Here is an 8,352-nt window from a genome sequence, read left to right as displayed (position 1 = left end):
AGCAGCTGCATGTGGAGGAGTGGAGATGCGAACCCGGTTCACCAGATTACGAGTCTACCGCTCTTAACCACTACACCACACACCCCTTGCTGCAACAAATGTGAACCTCCAATAAACAATAGGGGTGTTCTTTAACTTTCAGCCCCAGGAGTTAAAACTGGTCCTGGCAACTGATTTACCAGTTTAAGCCACTGAAAGCCTGCAGCCACAGTAATCAAAGCGGCGGCATACCAATAATACTCAAGCTGTCCTTAGCATCAGTGAAAATGGCAATGAAAACAGAATGTGGGCTCACCTGAAACTTGACATTTTTCTTACATTTTTCTTTTCTTTCTTGTTTGTGTGAGAGTTATGGGGGAAGGCTGTGTGTGTTCTTATGTGTGTGTGTGAGAGAGAGGGAGTGTGAGGAGGGCCACAGCCAGCATCAAGAAATAGAACACAAAAACGGGTGCATGAAGATGTGGTTTTAACATTGTTAAAACCCATGCCAGAGTTGTCTTCCTCAACAAGAGATGTGGCAAGCGAAGGTCCTGCTGCCAAAGGTTAGATGGAAGGGAGGGTTGATGTATCTGAGAAAGCAATGCCAAAATGCATCCCGCAGTATTAGGTCTACTTCGCAGTCTTTAAAAGTATTATATGTTTATTTAGATTAATGACCGTATGATCAAAATAGCTCTCCAAGAGCTTTTACAAATAAATTTGGAGCTAGAACGCAGCTAAAACCACACTCCTATTAAAGCAAATATACACAGAACCAGCACCATTAAAAATAATAAAATCATTAAGGTTTTTAAAACAGACATAGGTGAAAAAATTAGAAATAGATTTTTGTGCTCCCATTTGTTTGGTGGTGGTGGTGTTGTTGTTGTGAAGATGCAGGTGAAAGGCAAAGGGGAGAGGAAATGACAGGAGATGGCTAAAAAATATGTTATGGGACAGGTATGAAATATGTGGAATCGAAACTTTTTAAAAGACTTCTTAGTTTCTGGTTCTCCAAATTCTGCCTAAAAAGGGAGGCTGCGTCACTCTACCACTTCCATCACCCTTCATTTTATTACTGTCCCCTCCTTTGCACTGCTATTTTGTGATTAGTAGATCTCTCTTAATTTTTAGCCATCTCAAGTGGGCCCTTGGGGTGGAAAGTCTGAAAATTCCTGATTTTGTTTGCAAGCTTCTTGGGCTCAGGGCAGAGATATGTGGATTGGCATTGATGGCCATTCATTTATTATTATTGATGGTGATTTATTTGTTTATATTTATTATCATTAGAATTTTTATACTATCTTTCATCTGAAGAACATAGGGCTGTTTAAAATATAAAAAACACAAAAATAACAATCAATAACAGCATTAAGTGTCAGAAGTACCTTAATTCTTAAGTTACTTCTTAATTCACAAGTACCTTCACCATTTTTTACCTGATTTCTTTGGAAGGTTGTAGAAGATATATTCAAAGCTAAGGTAAACCATGACTATCTGTCTTTTGCCCCACTAACATGAAGCGTATTTGCTGTTTTTAGCCCTGATAACTTCTGGATATGACAAAATTGGGTGGCTGTTGCGATGACTGAGGCAACAGCACCACCAAGTGTCCTTCACAGCTACCCGCTGCATTTTCGATGAGGAGGCAGACAGATCCCTCTAGTGGTTCACACTGAGAGTGACTTGGAGTGCAGAAGTGATGCAGGCACAATGAAAATGGTTCTCGGTCAGACATTTATTACATTCTACCTTCCTGCAAGGGGACGTGGGTGGTGCTGTGGGTAAAACCTCAGTGCCTAGGACTTGCCGATCGTATGATCTGCGGTTCGAATCTCCGCGGCGGGGTGAGCTCCCGTCTTTCGGTCCCAGCTCCTGCCCACCTAGCAGTTCGAAAGCACCCCTAAGTGCAAATAGATAAATAGGTACCGCTTTATAGTGGGAAGGTAAACGGCGTTTCCGTGTGCAGCTCTGGCTCGCCAGAGCAGCTTCGTCACGCTGGCCACGTGACCTGGAAGTGTCTCCGGACAGCGCTGGCCCCCAGCCTCTTAAGTGAGATGGGCGCACAACCTTAGAGTCGGACACGACTGGCCCGTACGGGCAGGGGTACCTTTACCTTTACCTTTACCTTTACCTTCCTGCAAGCATCTTTAGCATGAGGGCCCAAGCCTACCAAGAGGAGAAAATGGATCTCTGCAGCCCGCAGTTACTTAAGTAGTTAACAAAAGCAGGCAATTTATTCGGTGGAAATATGACTTTTCTTTGTAGTCAATTCTTAACCTTTCCCCCCCTGCAAGTGTATGATTCCATTTCTAGCATGTGGCTCGAAACCCTACTCTCTGGGCTGGACACCAACTTTCAGACTAGCTTACCTCACAGGGTTCTTGTACTGGGTGACAGGAGACATGTACGCTGCCTTGGGCTCTGCTGAGGAAGGGCAGGATAAAAATGTAATAATGAACTGAATGCTCACTAAAACAGCTAAAATGCTCCCTCATAAGAAGAGCCCAACTGGATCAGGCCAGAGTTCCATCTAGTCTAACATAATATTATATTATTTGATTATTTTAGAACAGAGTTCTCTACCCCCGGGATAACTTAATGAGAACTTTGCACCTCAAAATTACAGATATCCCATTATTGTTCCATGAGTGAGGTCTACACCTAATATTTCCATTTCTTAGCCTCTGTCCTTCTGTGTGATTTTTTTTCAGTTTCCCCATTTTTTGCCCATTCTGTTACAGCGAACCTCCTAAAATGTTCAGCTGATTGCAAAACTGCCTCATGAAGTAGTTCTAAGAATCAAATTTAGTCAGAGTTGTGAAGCGATGGTGGAATAATTTTACAGCCCTTTTGCTTGCTATTGTTGTTGTTGTTGTTGTTGTTGTTTGTTGTTGTTATTACTACTACTACTACTTTATACTCATGTATATCTGCTTCATGCATCTGACAATGTGGACTCTTGTTATGAAAGCTTTTGCCCCAAAAAATCTTTAAGGTGCCGCTGAACTGTTTTCTGCAACAGATCAACACAGTTAACCTGTTGACATTTGATAAAGATAAGCTAAAACTATTTCCCAGCGACTTCATTCAGCACATATTGTTCTCTCAGGATTTTTAATCAAATGGAACCATCTTTGGAAGCTATATTCTGAAACCCTTTTAGAAAATGACCATTTTAGAGGGCTATAATTGGGGAAACAATTTATTTCAAATTCCTGTAGAACGGAGCAGGTACAGCAGAATAATAATAATAATAAAAAGCATTACGGGTTTGATTTGCCCAAGTTGCAGGGAAAAGACTAAGCTAGCCTCTTCCTCTGGACATCTTATTTTCTACATGGAGGAATATATGAAGCTGAAGCCATGTTGTCTCTCGGTTAGTTTCTGATGGTTTACTGCATAAAGTTTTACCACCTCATCAGACTATTGCTTATGACAGGAGTGGGGAACCTCAGGCCCGGAGGTCAAATGTGGCCCTTTGGGCTCTAGCTGGCCCCTAGAACTCTCCCCAGGCCACACCCTTTCCTGGCCTTCCTTTGCATCCTGGGGTTTTATTGCCTGCCTTGAACTTGCCCTTGAACGAAGAATGCCTCTTGCTTGTCTATATGCAGGATAAAGAGGGATCTGTATGTATGCATAGAAGCCTACCATACGAAGATCACATTTCTATTAATTGCCATGCCTACATTGCCTCTGGACCCACCCACCACTGGCATGTGGCCCTTGAAAGGTTGTCCAGAATGAAATGTGGCCCTAGGGCTGGAAAAGGTTCTCTGCCTTTGGTTTATGGGCACTAGGCTGCATCTAGGACATCATATGAAATACAGATGCTTTCTTCAGTTAGGGCAAGTTTCTTGCTTCTATGGATTAGAGCAATGTTTCCCAAACTTGGGTATCCAGCTGTTGTTGAACTACAACTCCCATGATCCCTAGCTAGAAGGACCAGTGGTCAGGGATGATGGGAACTGTAGTCCAAAAACAGCTGGACACCTTGGGAAGAAACACTGGACTATGGCATCCATAAACCTCAATGCTAGCAACTTCTGAGCAAATTTAAGAGTTTCTGTATATACAGTATATTTGATGTGTTAAGGCATGCTGGTCCCTGTTGGTTGCTTGCCCTCTCATCCCTGGAGAGATGTCAACCCTGCTATCTCTAGTCACACCACTTTTGCCAACAAGTACATTTTGGAGAACTTCAACCACCGCCATATGCAAGGTTTTTTCATGTAGCTCTGATTAGACCTGTGCTCTAACAAGGCCCAGTAATTCCATGCAACAAGCGTGCTGGATGGGGCTCCGCTCACCCTGTGGAGGATGTGGATGTCAGTGACTTTGCGCTAATCAATTAACGCTATTAAATATCAAGTATTTCCCATGAAGCTGACATTTCTAATCCCCTTTGCTGCCTTCTCTTTTCACACACCATTGACTGGGGCCTTTCCCCACTGAGAGGGGTCTTTTTTTCCAATTTCTCTGGGCTTATTGCTCCCTCCAACTTCCAAGATTAAAGTCATAATAAAGGGGTCCTTTAACAAGAGGAGGGAAACGTAGCTTCGGGCAGGGGGGAAGACATACATACAAAAAAAGGCAAGCCCCTTGTTTGAGCTCAAACCCTCATCTACCTCTCCCTGTGGAGAATAAAGAGGCCTTTTCACCCCAGCAACCAGAAGGCGTGAGTTGGATATGTGGTTTCTAGATAGGCCATAGCTGGAAGCTGCCAGCCCGGGGCCGACTTGTGGTGACATTTTTACTTCAGATTAGACAGCGAGCCTCAAAACTCATTAGAGACATGGTTGCTGGGGAGACTGGCCCTTCATACAGTCACAAGTTTGACGGAGGCCCTGCTGTATCTATGAAACCAGCCCTCCGTGTGGCTTCAATGGCTGCCTTTCTTCAGACACTAGACCTAAATGGAGGTCGGAGCCTAACTCTTCTAATATCCCCCACCGGAGGGGCCTGCCCCTTAGCCTGCTTTTGTGTTCTACTTATTTTTCATTATAAACATCCTCCCTCATAATGCAAACGTGGGGAGAGGAGCGGAGGGCAGCGGGAAGGAGGGGTGGCTTCGGCCCACACAATGAGAACGAAAGGCCTCACGAGCTGGGGAACCAATGGTCGCGAGAAACCCGGTTTCCTTAGCTCCAGAGGCATGGTGGGATAGAGTAAACATGGAATATAGCCATTATGGAGAAAGTAATGGAGGAGCCCAAAGGCGATTTCAAAACTGTGTTATGGCACATGTTGGACAATGTTGCTCATTCTAGGACAGTCTGGAGAGTAGAAGACACCTTATGCAACCAATTCTCTTTTTGTATATAATTTTTATTATGTTTTCTGTTTTACATTTTAAAATACTCATTTTACATCCTTCAGATATCAATGACTTCCCTTCTTTTCTTCCCACGGTTCATTTTACATATCATAAATCCCTGCATATTTTACAAAAACTATACCATTCAGCATTCCATTATTACATCCAGCAAAACTTGTTTATGCTGTTGAATTTATATTAATGCTGCCAGCGTTTTCAGCTGTACACAGTTACTTCCCATATAGTCAATAAACGTTTTCCAATCTCCTCTAAACGTTTGCTCTTCTTGTTCTCTTATTCTATATGTTAAGCCTGCAAGCTGCGCATATTCTGTCAACTACCCATGGCTCAGTCTCGGACAATCTGTTAAGATGGAGAGCAGAAGACACCTTATGCAACCAACTTTCAACTATTTACAAACTTGAAGTTTGACTGTATATTATTTATGTAGTATATGCATGGGAAGTTTCTTGGGAGTGAGGTTATATGGAAATTGTTTGTTAGATTGTATGTATTTTCAAAAAATAAAGCTAATGAGATTTTTTTTAAAAAAAGAGAGAAAAGGAACTGATGTTTTTAAAAATTATTCATATATATATTGGACAGGACTATGCTGTATGGGCAACTCAGTAATCTGAAAAGCAACCCTTGTGTGCTCCTATCCATTCAGCTGAGGATCCAAAGCATGGTGCTCAGTGGGAACTTGCCCTCCTACTGAGACCTTGATTCACTGAGAACATTAGACATCTCCTTACTGCCATCACACACTTCATATGGAAAAGATGGGGTTGGGAGAACTCCCCTCCCTCACCCCCAATGTGTTGTCCATGTGAGAAGCAGTGGGGAGGAGAACAACAACTGGGAAAGGTCATTGCTTTCATTCTTGATGTTCTCAAATGAGGAATGAAAATGGCCCTCCAGATTCTATAGATAGTCATACAAAGAAAATCAAGGCCATTGCTAGGAATCCTTGGTAATGGACTACCAAAAAGATCAAGCATATACCAAGACTTTGCATTTCAGCAGTAGCTGAACTAGCTGTTGGATTGAAACACCTTCCATGGCTCTTACAAATGCAAACTCTCATCAAATCTGGATCCTAGAATTTTGGGATTCAGACCCTAGGCACTAATTGTAGGATTTAGCCCATTTCTCTCTCCCCCCCACCCCTTTGTCGTGTTCATTTTCACCTGGCTTTTAATAGCCTATGGCTTAAGAGTTACATTTCACAAGCTTTCAGTTGCTGGGAACCACATTAGGGGAGAGTGCTCTTGCACTCCAGTCCTGCTTGTGGGTTTCTGACAGCTATCTGGTTGGCCACTGCAAGAACAGGATGTTGGACTAGATGGGCCATTGGCCAGATTCCATGGGTTCTTCTTATGTTCTTAAGATTCTTCCTATAGATGATCCTACACAGGAGTGAATCTACTATGAAACTAATGAAGCTTAAGCCTCAGGGCCTCTAATACCAGAGGACTTTAGTCCACATTGCTTAAAAATGTTTGGTCTAGTACACCCAATTTGAGTCACATGTCTTAAATTGATTAATTTCTTGTTGTATTTCAACAAATCCATAGTTTTAGTAGCACAGGTGTTGTAAAGGTATGGTGATCTGTCATGGAACAACCCCAGTGAAGAAGATAACAGTGGTTACTCAGACCTCGGTTGCTGACTGCTAAGGGCCACCCATGACAGTGCAAGCTTCAGGGCTCCCCAAATGTAGGTCCACCACTGATTCTACATGGTCAGGTTCCACACACCCTTGGGGAGGGAAGTGATCCCATGTGGACATTTAGCATTCAGCAAATAAAAGCAGGAACAGAGACCTTGGAAACTACTTGAAAGTTTCTGGCTGTGAACTTCCCTTGAGAAAATGTCCGTTTTGGGGTGGGGTGGGCAGCTATAATAGACAGTCTGCAATACAAGGGGATTAAAACAACTTTCTCACAGGTGCACATAATTATTATTATTATTTTAGGAGAAGGGGGGCATGTGTGCAGTCTAGAGGTGGAAAGAATAGGGACTGTGTGGGGGCGTGGAGAGTTAAAAGCCCCCAAATAGAGTGCTAAGGTTTTGAGAGCCGCAGCTTGTCTTGTATGAAATCTGAAGTGGTTTGCATTGAAAAGTAGCCTTGGAGAGCAAACAGCTTTGACTTTTATCCTTTCTGCTAAACACCCACCCACTTCCTTCTGCCATCTTTGGTCAAGGTAGTCTCCTTCGCTAAGTTCTGTTGATTTTGAAAGCTGAAGGATGGCCAAGGAGGTTCTATAAGAGCCACGGCACTTGAGAGAAAATATGCACGCTTTGCTAAAAAGGGGTTTTAAATAAAGAAGTTTATGGTCTTTGATCCTCACCACTTTCGCCCTCTTCAAGAACAGGTGTCGAGTGCCCCTCTTTTCCGTTCGACCCAAGAGAGCCTTGAGAACAGGAAGGAAGATGGATTTGGCCAAATGATACTTGACGGCTCTTTTGCCGTGAAATGAGATGGGGATAGAAGGAATCTGGCAGAAAGTGGTGACATGCTAGAAGTTTATAAAATTATACTGGCCATGGAAAAAGTGGAGGGAGAAAGCTTTTTCTGCCTCTTCTTAGAACACTAGAATTTGTGGACATCCAATGAAGATTGGAAGATTCAGGACAGATAAAAGGAAGTAGTCCCAGCTACTACCACAGGAGGCAGTGATGGGCGCGACCTTGCATGACTTTGAGAGAGGATTGGACGATTTCATGGATGGGAGGGCTATCAATGGCTACTAACCGTGATAGCTATACTCTGCCTCCATGGTTGGGAGCAGGAATACAGTACTTATTAATACCAAAACCACAGGAGACCTTCTCCAGGCCTACCCAATGGCCACTCTTACACATGGAAAATGCATCTGATATGGGACTGCACCCTCAGCAAAAAGAATGGGGCACTTGGAGCAAATACCATCATTGTGTGCTGTGCATATAACTGGGCTTGGAGTGAGATCTCTGCTTAGCCCCAAAACTCACTGGGTGTCCTTGCATGTTGCATGCTCTCTCTAACCCATCTCAGAGATTGTTGGTGGGGC

This window comes from Podarcis gaigeae (assembly GCF_964106915.1).
Source record: "Podarcis gaigeae genome assembly, chromosome: 15".
Taxonomy (NCBI): Eukaryota; Metazoa; Chordata; class Lepidosauria; order Squamata; family Lacertidae; genus Podarcis; species Podarcis gaigeae.
Note: the sequence above shows the minus strand (reverse complement) of the source record.